The 12,350-nt window shown below is 42.5% G+C and overlaps 1 protein-coding gene across 2 annotated transcripts in view; it reads left to right on the top strand.

The window, feature by feature from the left end:
* Positions 1-12,350, top strand: part of LOC138284953 (baculoviral IAP repeat-containing protein 1-like) — a 472,954-nt gene that overhangs the window by 444,724 nt on the left and 15,880 nt on the right. The window lies entirely within an intron of this gene.

Below are 12,350 nucleotides of genomic sequence, written 5' to 3'. Positions count from 1 at the left end.
ACACTGTCTCCCATTGGAACACCAATGACTGCTTGGAGTGTTCCACCTCAAAGTTCTAAGACACCACACTTCTTCCCAGTTTATAAACAATTCCACAGGCAGTCCAGGCAGGTGGCAAAACAAGAAAACATGATTTAAATCACACAATAGAAGAAGAGGTCTCACAAAAAGCCAATATTGAATAATATAAAAGACCAATGTGTTCAAAATTAGAATAGCAGTCGAAATCAAAAAAGCTAACATTAGCTAGACATCAAAATAAAAGGCAAAAGATTAATTGTATGTTCAAGGCAAAGCAAGACAGTACTACACAAGGTTTTTCAGCAATCCAGGCTTCCACATCCTCCACAAACTCCTCCTGCGCTAGCTCTATCCAGGAAGACACATACTGCCACTGTCCCTGTGACCCTGTTAATTTAGTTCTGCCTCAGACTCCATCCTCCTTGACACACTCCAGTTAGTAGGAGTGGGATACAAGGATACACAGCTCAGAATCTAGATCCTGCTGTCACTGGTTTTTATGGCATTCTTGATCGTCTTGAAGACCCTTGTAGGATGGATGAATTTGGACCAAGGAATGCATCCCACAGGTGCTTAAGTCTTCACACAATTTTCAAATTAAATCTGTGAAGCCTTCGTAGCACGGTATCTGTTAAAATCACACTTTTTCCTATTGTGGCATTTTTCCTTCCTTCTTCATTTTTCATGTACAGACAAATTCATACCACTCTTGGACCAGGACATCCATCCAGGGATCAACCATACACCAGGCTTCCTTCCCCTAAGCATCTCAAAGGGAGAATGAGTAGTGGTGGAATAGACCTCATCTTGTATGCAATACATGTTTTCCTCAGCTCCTTCTTCCAAGGCAGTGTATTTGCTCTTTCCATCTGTGTTCTTTTGTCCAAAGTCTTGTTGAAGCTTTCCACTACCCTCTTGGTCTCAGGATGGTAAAGGATAAAGGATGACTGCACACACAATCAGATATTCTACCACCTCTCTGGAGCAAAAGTGTACTCCATAGTCCAATAGCAGAGGCTTTCGAAAATCTTCTCTCTGGAAAATGCTCTCCAAAATTGTTGCAACCCTCTTGGGACTTTTGTCATGTGTGAACTTAATCTCAGGCCACCTTAAGAACAAATCCATCCAAAACAAAAAGGTGCTAGCTGTTTACTATGACAGGGACCCACCAACTTAATGGCTACCTCTCCCCACAGTGAATTAGTCAGCAGTGTAGACTATTTTGCAGCTCTCTTCCTCAATGGCATGTTTGCCCTAACTACGCTGCTGAATATTTTCTTAGCTTTTTGCTCTTCAGACCTCTTTTGTGGCATTTCACTTGTGAGTACTACATTAGAGTTCATGAACATGCTGAGATATGGATGCAGGCTGATTCACTTTTATGTTTGCCTCCAGATCCCTTTTCTTTACTTCTTGGAGTCTTTCATATGTGTTAGTTCGCTCCAGGACATGTTGAGTCTCACAGCAACTTCTTGTCAGTAAGTGAACTAAGCTCCAGAAGATTCAGGAGTAAGTTCAAAGTAGGAGCTTTCTTTAGAAGAGCCCTCAGCCCATGCCTTCCAGAGCTATCTGTCTGTGGAACCTCACAGAACAGTGTGGCTAATCATATTACACTAGTTGCTTCAATGAGAATGTTATGTTACTAAACAGTCATATCTTAGCTAAAACAAAGTATCTGATTCAAACAACTGTTTATTGTTCTTAAAATAAATCTGATGCTCAACAGTTATGTTTGACGCTAAGAAAGCATTTGATGTGGTCAACTGGACAGCTTTGCTCCAAATTCTTGAAGCTCATAGATTTCTGGTTTAACTGTACATGCTTTAAGAAATTTCTCTGAAGCTTTATCAGCAACAATTATAATTAATGCTGTTGGAATGGGTAAGGTAAAGTATGTTAGGGGCATACCAAGAATGCCCTCTGTCCCCAATTTATTTGCTTTGTTTATAGAGCCCTTGCTAAGAGCCATTCTCAGTGACAATAATTTCTGTCCTCCTGTACCGGAGATGGATAAATTGAAACTTCACAAGGATTACTTTATATTATATTAAAATCTGAAGAATCCAACTTACAAAATCTATTTGATAGAATTAAGACCTTCACACAGATTGTCAGATATAAAATTAATCAGGGTAAATCGGAGAGCTTGTTGTTTAATGCTTCTGTTAATAATCTTCTTGTATGACGGAGAAGCAAAAATAACCCTTGTTCTATAATAAGATAATTAGGAATTCACATTTCGACTAGCTATTCAGATTTGTTTAGATTTTAGTACATAGATACCCTAAATAAACTGCAAAATATTTTTAACAAACATAAGTCTTTGTCTCTTTCCATTAAGGGAAAAGTAGTGTTCATCAAAGTGTCAGTATTGTCACTTTTTATGTTTTTTACTTTCTAATGTCCCTTTCAGAATTTCTAATAATGTTTTACTCAGGTGGCCACTTTAATTCATGACTTTGATTAGGGAAACTTAACATCCCTGCTTAAAGCTTAATAGCTTTCAATTGAATAAAGACCCTGGGGGCTGGTCTTGCCACATTTAAGGATATTAAATCCGGTTGCTTTATTGGATACATTATCCCAACTAAACAACCATTCAACCTTTGCTACTTTTGATAATTATCTTCTGGAAACAATGGTTCCAGATACAGAATTGTATTAGCCTTCTTTCATTAAGGTATTAGGCCTTTTAGGCTCCCTATAATGACAAAATATATCGTAATTGATGACTTTGCTTTTCACAAAAAATAAATTTGAACATTCTGCTAGGGTAGAAGAGCCCTCTGAGGTCATTCTGCAAAGGCTTTACAAGCAAAATCTGGGAGGCATAGGGGTTCTTGGTTTTAATAAGAAAACCTCTCTCCTTTCATCTCATCTACATAAAGTTGGAAAGGAGACAGGGTTGAGATTGACTTTAGGTGACTGGAGTGGCATCCCACAATTTAGTTATAAGCTATTTTGAGCATATTAGAGAAGGGTGAAGTTTTCCTCTAGATTGCCACTTTATTATGCCTCTAAAGTTATTAATAATTATTATCAGTCATCTCCTAATACCTAGTTTAGATGGCAACAAAATTATGGCGGCGAATAATGACACATAATAGCTACTTGTCCATTTCTTTGGGATTTCAGACACCATCTTTAATTCTTTCTTGAGTGGTAAATTGAATATTATTCTTTGTCCCGATGTTCATACTATCTCATTCCGATATGTTGGGAACTACAGCATTTTTTCAGGGGTAAAGCACAAGTATATCTTTGTTTCAATATCTATAGCTCATTCATATTACAATGGTGGGAACTGACAGACACTCCTTGTTTGGGACATTGGAAGGCAAAAATTAACTGAATGGGGTATTTTGAATCAGTCTGTGCGAAAAAGGAATAATCAAATATATAAACATCAGGAAGTATGTCTAAATTTGGGTTTGTAAATCTAATGTGACTCTCACTTTATTTGATATTAAAGTTATAGATCCACAGATGTATTCTATAAAAAGATATATTAAGTATTTGTTGTTTAATGAAGTTTTGTATTATATGGTAAATTATGCTTAGCAGATTGGTGAATACTATTTAAAATAACTTTGGGGGTTATTACAACTTTGGAGGAGGTGTTAATCCGTCCCAAAAGTGACGGTAAAGTGACGGATATACCACCAGCCGTATTACGAGTCCATTATATCCTATGGAACTCGTATTACGGCTGGTGGTATATCCGTCACTTTACCGTCACTTTTGGGACGGATTAACACATCCTCCAAAGTTGTAATAACCCCCTCTTTCTTTTTTAATGACTTTCTGATACTACCTTATATATATATATATATATATATATATATATATATATATATATATATATATATATATATATATATATATACAAAAGAAGAGAGAACTCTGGGTAGTTCCCAAGTTTAGGTGGAGAGAAGCTCAAGTAAGAAGCACCCTACAACACCAGCGACACTCTAGATTTGCTCACCTCAAATGCCTGTTTATTTATCAATGTTTTTAAGCATAGGATTAGCACATAAATACTTTCCATTTTCTTGATATTTAGGATAAGACTGGTGAAAGCATTCAGGACATCAGCCAATGTGGCAAATTCATACTGGCGGAGCTCACTCGTTGACGCTTTCCCGTATTCAAGTTTGGAATTTGCTAATTCCCTAACATTTTTAGGATGTTTCTTGAGTATATATATGGAATTTATGTATTTTAACCATGTAAGGCAGACGAAGCTGACTTAACAACCACAATAAAATTGAGCACTGAGATTCAACTCAGCATCCCAGAAAACACAATGTTTTGCTTTTTCACAAAATATATTTGTAAGCCAAACAGGGGCCCGTGAAGGTTAGGGATTCTTTCCTGCTGATGCCATCCATCAAGAGTAACTCCATCTCAGATCCTTTGAACTTGAGATATGGCGCATCCAGGAAGAAACACCTTTGAGACAAAATTTTAAAGCCCCAAAATTATCCCTTGACCTTTTGACAAACACAAACCTGTCACCGGTAAAAGTGAGTTAATCCAGATTTTTCTTTCTAATGATCTTAAAGAGTGGTCTCTATGGACAATAAAGAGCAGTGGTAGCCCCCTCAACCTCTCATATTAAAATTAGTTGAGTTTAATTGATTAGGTTTAGGTTATATAAGAAAAATGAGCTAAACTACTATAGGGCTTGGCTGGTCTTTCATACCCTTTACCTTCCTTGTCACCCCACCTCCTCCAAATACATTCTGAAAATATTAGATCAATAAAAGAACTGTGGCCTTCTTCTCTGCCTACCCATACCGAAACTGCATGATAATTGCCTATAAAAATGCAATAGTGCTTTCAAGAAAAGATGCACTTCAAGTCATACATGACGTTTAATTTCCCTGGATTCAAGGTGTTTTTCTGTTCCAACAAATCCTTAAATTAATGTAGGTTTTGGCATCAGCTGGCCTATTCTTCAGTGTAATATGATATATTTCCAAAAATGGCTAAAACAATAAATATTCTGAGCATTAAGTAATACTAATAATAGCTTCTTTTTCAAATGTTTTATTAGAAAGACACACAAAAGTCAAATGCTCTATATGCATGACCTTTGAATGTAACCCCTCAAAAAACAAAAGACAAGGCATTATGGCGGTCATTACAACCCTGGCGGTCCAAGACCGCCAGGGCTGTTGTGACAGAAGCACCGCCAACAGGCTGGCGGTGCTTCCAAGGTCCTTACGACCGCGGCGGTTGCGCCGCGGTCGCACTGCCGGGGCCGGCGGTTGCCCCAGCGGTGATAATCCGCCTGGGCAGGGCTGCCCAGGGGATTACGAGTCCCCGACCGCCAGCCTTTTCCTGGCGGTTCAAGGCTGGCGGTACGGTAAGTCGCGGGCCCCATGCAGCTTTTCACTGTCTGCTATGCAACTGCACCCGTCGCACGGCCGCAACACCGCCGGCTCCATCTGGAGCCGGCTCCTGTGTTGCGGCCGAGATCCCTGCTAGGCCGGCGGGCGGAAATCAGGTTTCCGCCCTCCGGCCCAGCAGGGATCTCAAAATGACTGCGGCGGGAGTGCGGCTGCATTGGCGGCCACCCGGCAGTCAGATCTTGGCGGCCGCCCGCCAAGGTCATAATGAGGGCCTATGTGTCCACAAACCTCAAAAATTAAACTTCACATTATCAACAACTTAAGCAATCACAACAAATTAACCAGTAGCCCAACGTCTCTAAGCAGAACATTTTATTGGACAAGAGAGAAAAGGGCTGGAAATCATAACTTACCACAAACTTACAAATATTGCCCAAAACATCTTGAAATTAGTGACTCAAAAAATCTAATCTTAAAACTAAATAAATAGCAAGGGCCCCTATCTGTCACAAGTGCCTAGACCTAATTTACTAGTGAATACCAGAAGGCAGCTCCTTGTGAGTGCCTTTAGACAAAAACTACTGATTTGTAGCCATATGTAAGGGCTCATCAGAAGGAAACAATTGGGTGACCCTAATGGAGGGAGCAGGGTCTATTCTGCTGTTGCCAAAAATGAGAAATTCTGGATGAGCTTCAGGTATGAATTAAAAATGGTTCAGTATGTTGGGGAGGTTTGTGCTTTCAGCACCCCTCTCCCGGTGTAGAGTGACCCAGGAAACTACTCACCACTAGAATGCCCCATTCTGTTAACAGTTTGACCTTACTTGACAGTCCAACTAGATTTATGTTGAAAGCTCAACTATATAGTCCAATGGCTGCAGCTACTTGGTATACTCACCTTTTATGGTAATCAACAATGTAAGGGTTGTGATATGTCTGGGTGGTAACGTTTCTCCCAGGGAAGCATTGACAGAACCTTTTCAAGGTCTACATGATCTTCAAGTGTTGCTTTTCATTTACCTCCTTTTCCTCTGGACTACAACTGCAGCTAGTAAAAGCTGCTGGATAATATGTTCCTTCTCATTGCGTAGGTACAGAATCACTCCAATTCCATAGATGTCAGAACAGCCAGAGAAATGACAATATAATCTCAGTTCTAGATAAGGTTCTGATAATACCCAGTGAAGTTCAAGAATACGTCTTTGGTTTTTGAAGTTTAGTATCTCCCAGTTCAAGACTGCATGTCATTTGGCCTTGAGAGGTTTGTCACAGTGGCCAAAGTAGATCAAAAAACACTGCCCAATGTGACTGGTATCTACTTTAACAGTGTGCTTAGAATGCTGTAGTGACTGTAACACACTCTGTAGGCAACTGAGGTGACCTGCTCATGTGTCATGGAGCACATTTGTGTCATCTATTTAAGCAACACATAATGCATCCAGGCCATGCAATACATAGTTCACCAACTTCTATAAAGTGGCCTTGTATTCTTCAGTCCAAAAGGCATAACCCCTTAACAGAAATGATGTTATGGGGTGTAGAATGCTGTCTACTCATTTGATCCAGAGGTCAGGGTAATTTGCCAGTACACAGTCGGAAGGCTTAAATCCTCAGAAATTGAGCCGTTCCAACTCTTCAGCTCTTGGAAGGTAGTCTCCATGACAAGAGGTCCCCTTCCCTCTTTCTGAGCCACAACTACCTCTGGACTAGTATAATAACTTTGTGAAGGCTCAATAAAACCCCAGAACCAATATATAATAGTGACTTCCACCTTGATGTTATTGGACCTTCTCTGAAATCCAGTTGGACTTTGTTTTGACAAACAAGCTATTAGCTTTATCAGTGTTGTTGTTGGACCATGGCATTAGACCAGGTGTCACAGAAAAGAAATCAAGGAATCCATCTTACAGGTACTAGCACGTCTCTTCCTGCTTGAAAACAACATAGCTGTCTAAAGTGAAGACACAAAGGATTTATGATTCGGTAACTGGTCCCAATGAACCCTGAATTCCCCAGGCCATTGGTGACACCACAGCAAGTTGAGGCATTTACAGATTCCATGCTGCGTATTTTGGCACTCATTCGACTCCGCTGGTGTGTTTTCATGCTCCAAAACTGTCTAAGACCCTGGGCCCATCCTTGTATTCCTCACTAACTCTAGTGACGACTTCCATTCTGGCTTCACAACCTAGGCTAGTTCCTCTTTCATCAACACCTGTCCTGACATAGCTGGCAAGGAAGGGGATCTGTGTTCACTTCCAGTGTCTGACCCCAAGCCGGATCAGTCCTAAACCCAACAAATATAATGGTTCAACTCTACTCCAGTGCAGCGGGTCCTGATACAGTCTGGATGAATTACTACACTTCCACGAGCCAGTTTTAGAGGATCCATCATCTTTTTGGTTGTGATGCTGACATGAGTTTGCCACCACCTGCAGATGACAGTGTTGATGATGGTGATGATTTCCGCCCACATTATGATGGTTATAGTTTATACATGGAGTTACAGGATGTCAATGGGCTCAATACTTCCCCTGAAACAGGATTGATTTCTTTCCTTGGACCCCAAAAGTAAAAAGGGCTTCAAATTCAGCTGGACTCTTGCTACCACAAAATCTTAGTCCTGTATTTGAGCAATACTGTATTCTGAAATAGCAACAAGGAAAGGTGTAGTTCTATATAATGAGCCTAAGTACATAAATTCAATATACATAAATAGATGAGAATTCAGTAATACTTAATAACACCTGCCACCTGTTTCCCACCCACCCATTCTTAAATGGATGCCGGGTTCTGTGAAGCAACATGTGAAACCATCATCATCTAGTCTTTTAGAAGGCGCTAACAAAATCTGAAAAGGATATTAACACTAATTTCCGGAGATAAGTAAGCACTTTTTACAGCTGAGATAGGGGAGGTTACTTGTTGAAGAGGAAGTGTTTACCTGACCTTGAAGACAACTGCCTGTTACAGAGTTCATAGCTGTTGGTATTAGGAGCTGTGGCTTGGTGCTTGACTGTGTCGTAGTTGGACTCTCACTCCTGACACTGCTGGTTTAGGGATAACAGCACAGTTGTTTGTAGGCAACTGAGTCACTCCAACAACAAGTCTCAACTGTTGGCCCAACCCTCCCGGCTCACAATCAGTACCTCACCAAAGCCTCAGAGAGTAAAGGTGATTTCTGGCAGCCTTAAGCATGGACTCTAGATGTGATTTCTCAGGGGAGTCGTGGTGGAAGTGAAGTTACCCTTTTCTCTAGTTAGCAACAAGTCTCAGCCACACACAGGCAATAAAAGAGATGCAAGAGAGTTTTCAATATATTTATTGAAAAGAGTGCAATCTATGATAAAATGCATGAGCTTCAATGACTAGGACAAACAGCAACAATAAAAGCAAACTCAGGAAGATGGGAGTTGTGAATATGAAAACTTCCACTTTATTGCAATAAACATAAGATATGCAGTTCATAACAGAAGAACCTAATCTCTAACCTAACCAGAGCTATGTGTGATAAACCCAAATCTGCCAGTACCATGTCCATGAAAAGTGCCCCCAACCCTTGTTACCTTGGAATAAGATTTCTAGGTCAGAATCCGTGTTGACCCGAAAGCTGAGTTCTGCAGCAAAGTAATGTGCAGCATCGATGGAATCTGGAAGGAACTCCTTTGATAACCTTGGCCATGTGAGGTGTATTTATATGGCTCATTTAGCATTTCTGATGCAAGTATTTTCCTAAACAACTGATAGTGTGCACAGAACTGTGTCAGCAATTACATACCCAATCCCCAACAAGTGCGCATTATGTTCCATGATGACAATCCCTACGTGCATCACTGATAATGGCGCCTTCTCAGAATAGCACTGATATGGAAAAGTAAATTATTTCTTATAAAAAGCGAAAAGCTAAAAGAAATAATAAAATACATCGGAGAAAACAGAGCATTCTAAGTAGGTAAAAGGTTACTAGGTGACAAGGGCAACAGACCTGCAAGCCAATGGCAAGGCTAACTCCAGTGCCCTGGTGAAAACTGAAATGGATTCACAACAACTGAATAGGTCTTGCTAAAAGGTAGCAGTGCATTTTTTGATATTGTGGGAGAACTTCCATTGTACTTTCATGTTATAAATGAAGGGGTAGGACACTGCATACCCTTGAATACATAAAGGTGGAACCATGAAGGGAGAAGCCAAGATGGGGGCCTGACCTGAAACAGATCCTGTGTGCTCTTCACCCATCACAGCGAAACAAGGCTGCCTTCCATTGAGAGCGGCCTTAGTCAGTGATGCCTGGACAGACATGCCCTTTAGGAATAAGTAGGTGAGGAATTTCACTCAGTGGCATGGTCTGTGCCTTTTGAATATACGTTTGCGTGGAGCCTGGAGGAGACTTGCACAAATTAACATGGCAGACACTCCTACAACCTAGGAGAACAGAGTCTGATGCAGTTGTGCTGACCCAGGATGCACTGCGCTACCCCTAGGAGGAGAGAGAATACTGCAACAAGCACCCCTGCCTTCCCCCAATAGTGCCATCCAACATGTAAGCACTGAGGGCACATGGATTGGGATGCCCTGCTGCAGGTGACAGACCTGGTGGCACAGGACAGAGACAACCATCAGCCAGGGACCATGGAGACCCGGCCTACAAATAAGATGCCCTAGGGTAGAAGGGGCCAAACAAGACTTGGTGGTCTCTGGGGTCTAGGGAAATCATTAGGGTAGCACAGGAAATGCAGTACAGGGCAGCAAATTGTATATTTTACATAATATGACAATCTGAGAGGAGGTACTAGGGGAGGAACTACAGGAAGTTTATGTATGACTGTAGGGGTGCAGGAGCCCAACCCATTGCACACCCCTAGGAGACACCAGTGGAAACCACTATCAGAGCAAGGTGATGGAAGGAGAAAATCAAACTTCTGAGACTTAAGACTGGAAGCAAATACCTGGTGGTAGTCATGATATGTGACTTCTGTGACCCTTCTTGATTTTTGCATGCCCTTATGCCCATCAAAAACTGGTGCAGAAGAGACAAAGGAGCATTTTCACATACCTGTGCTCTTCATAGGGCATGTCATACGATCAGGTCTCTGCCAAGAAACAAGTCACTGCAGAACTGGAAATCCCACAGGGAACGATGTGCTTCACAAAGCAAGACCTATGGAGCTCACTGCAGGCCCTCCGAAAAGACCTGAGAGAAGACCTAGGTAAGTAACTTGTGCATAGCAGTTCCGATCTAAAAAACTCACTTGGGTTCAACATCGACAGGCTTCCCGGTGGGGTCCAGAATTCTGGAGTTTGAAAATTAGACCTGTATGCTGGAGATGATTAATGCAAAAGTGGCACAGAAGGTTAAGGGACTTGAAGGGGCAACTACAGACAGCCATGCTAAAGATTGAGGACATGGGGAGGGTCAGAGCCAGCAAGATGGAGGGCTAGACATGCCCGCTCAGAGCTCCGACTGAATTCCAACATTCCTAATCTAATCCAGCGCCCTTAGCCCCTTTGACCCCCATACATGTCCCCCCAAAATTCCAGAAGGGTCCACTCCTGCCAACAACAGCTTCAAGAGAAGGAAACCACAGGATTATGGCAAGGACCGCAAAGCACAAAATGGCAGCCATCCCCAAGTGCAGAGCAGAGTGAAGAACCACATATTATTGTGACCAGCAGCATACTGTCGACTTGAGGGGGTGAGTCGTTGCTTCACCGGTGCAATCCTCTGCCTGAGTCCCCCCTCCCAGACCTGCGGTGACTTGCAGCATGGATCGTGGCCAGAGCGGCAAGAATTGGAGGAAGAGACCAGAGCAAGAGGCAACGCCCAGTGCCTTCCTGTGCTCCTGCAGAGAAATACCTGAACCAGCCACGGCGGGCGCCTTGTAGGTATGTGGTGGGATTGGAACTAAATTTGGAGAAGTGAACATTGAGTTGGGGACCCCCCATCCAGACCTTAAAAGGACAGTGAAGAGATGACAAGAGCCCCATCGTGACAATCTGATATAACCAATGTCTCCTGGGGTTTTAGTAGAGTGAAGAATACAACTGTTGGTCTGCTTGATCTGACCCCTATGACACTGGGAAGTGGTGGCACTGGGCTCATGGCCACTCCTCTTAGCTGGGTGAAGGCATGGGTGTGGATTCCCAGATGGTGGCACTGCCCTTCCTACCTGTATGTTTCCTCATCCTGGCTGTGGATCGGAGCACGGATCAGCACTCAGCAGGGGTGAAGGAATGGTTTACGGTCTGCGGTGATACTGGGAGCAGCAGCCAGGCACTGCATTCCCTGCAGTCATGGCCCTACAATATTATTATCATCACATGGACCTGAAAGGGAATAAGAGAAAATGCCACCCTCCATCAGCGCCCCAAGATTAACAGCAGGGGCTGCGGTGGTGGCCTGGCTGACTGAGGTGAACTTGGGAGGTGATTTGACTCACAACACCCCCCAACTTGTGGAAATAACTTACTGAAGAGACCTCCCCAATCCTGAACCCAGACAAGTAATGAAACTTGATAGAGATGATGGGAGGCTCAGGGAGGGGATATAAAGAGATTGCTAGTGCATCTTCCATCAGGGACCGCAGGAGTGGACTGACCCCAGAACCAGAGCACTACCCAATCGAATTATCCTACAGGAGATATTGTTTTTCAGACTGCTATAGCCCTGTCAGCTATAATAAGGGGCCCTCAATATGGCCAGAGACAAGGACCCAAAGCCCCAGCATCAGGGGAAAATTGACAAATATACCAGGACAGCAGAGGCTACCCGAATCAAAAACAGCATCATCAATACCGGATAATCCAGCTCTCTTGCAGGTGACTCAGCTGCCTAGAACCTCTCTAGAGGATAAGATCAGCAAGGTTAGGTAGGAAATGTGCGTCTCAAGGCAAGACCTTTGGAATGTGGCTGTCCGAGTACCAGTGACGGAAAACAGACTGACTGAGCTGGAAACCATTATTCATTCCTACACA

The sequence above is a fragment of the Pleurodeles waltl genome, chromosome 1_1, assembly GCF_031143425.1.
Source record: "Pleurodeles waltl isolate 20211129_DDA chromosome 1_1, aPleWal1.hap1.20221129, whole genome shotgun sequence".
Classification (NCBI taxonomy): Eukaryota; Metazoa; Chordata; class Amphibia; order Caudata; family Salamandridae; genus Pleurodeles; species Pleurodeles waltl.
Note: the sequence above shows the minus strand (reverse complement) of the source record. Positions and strands in the feature narration are given on the sequence as shown.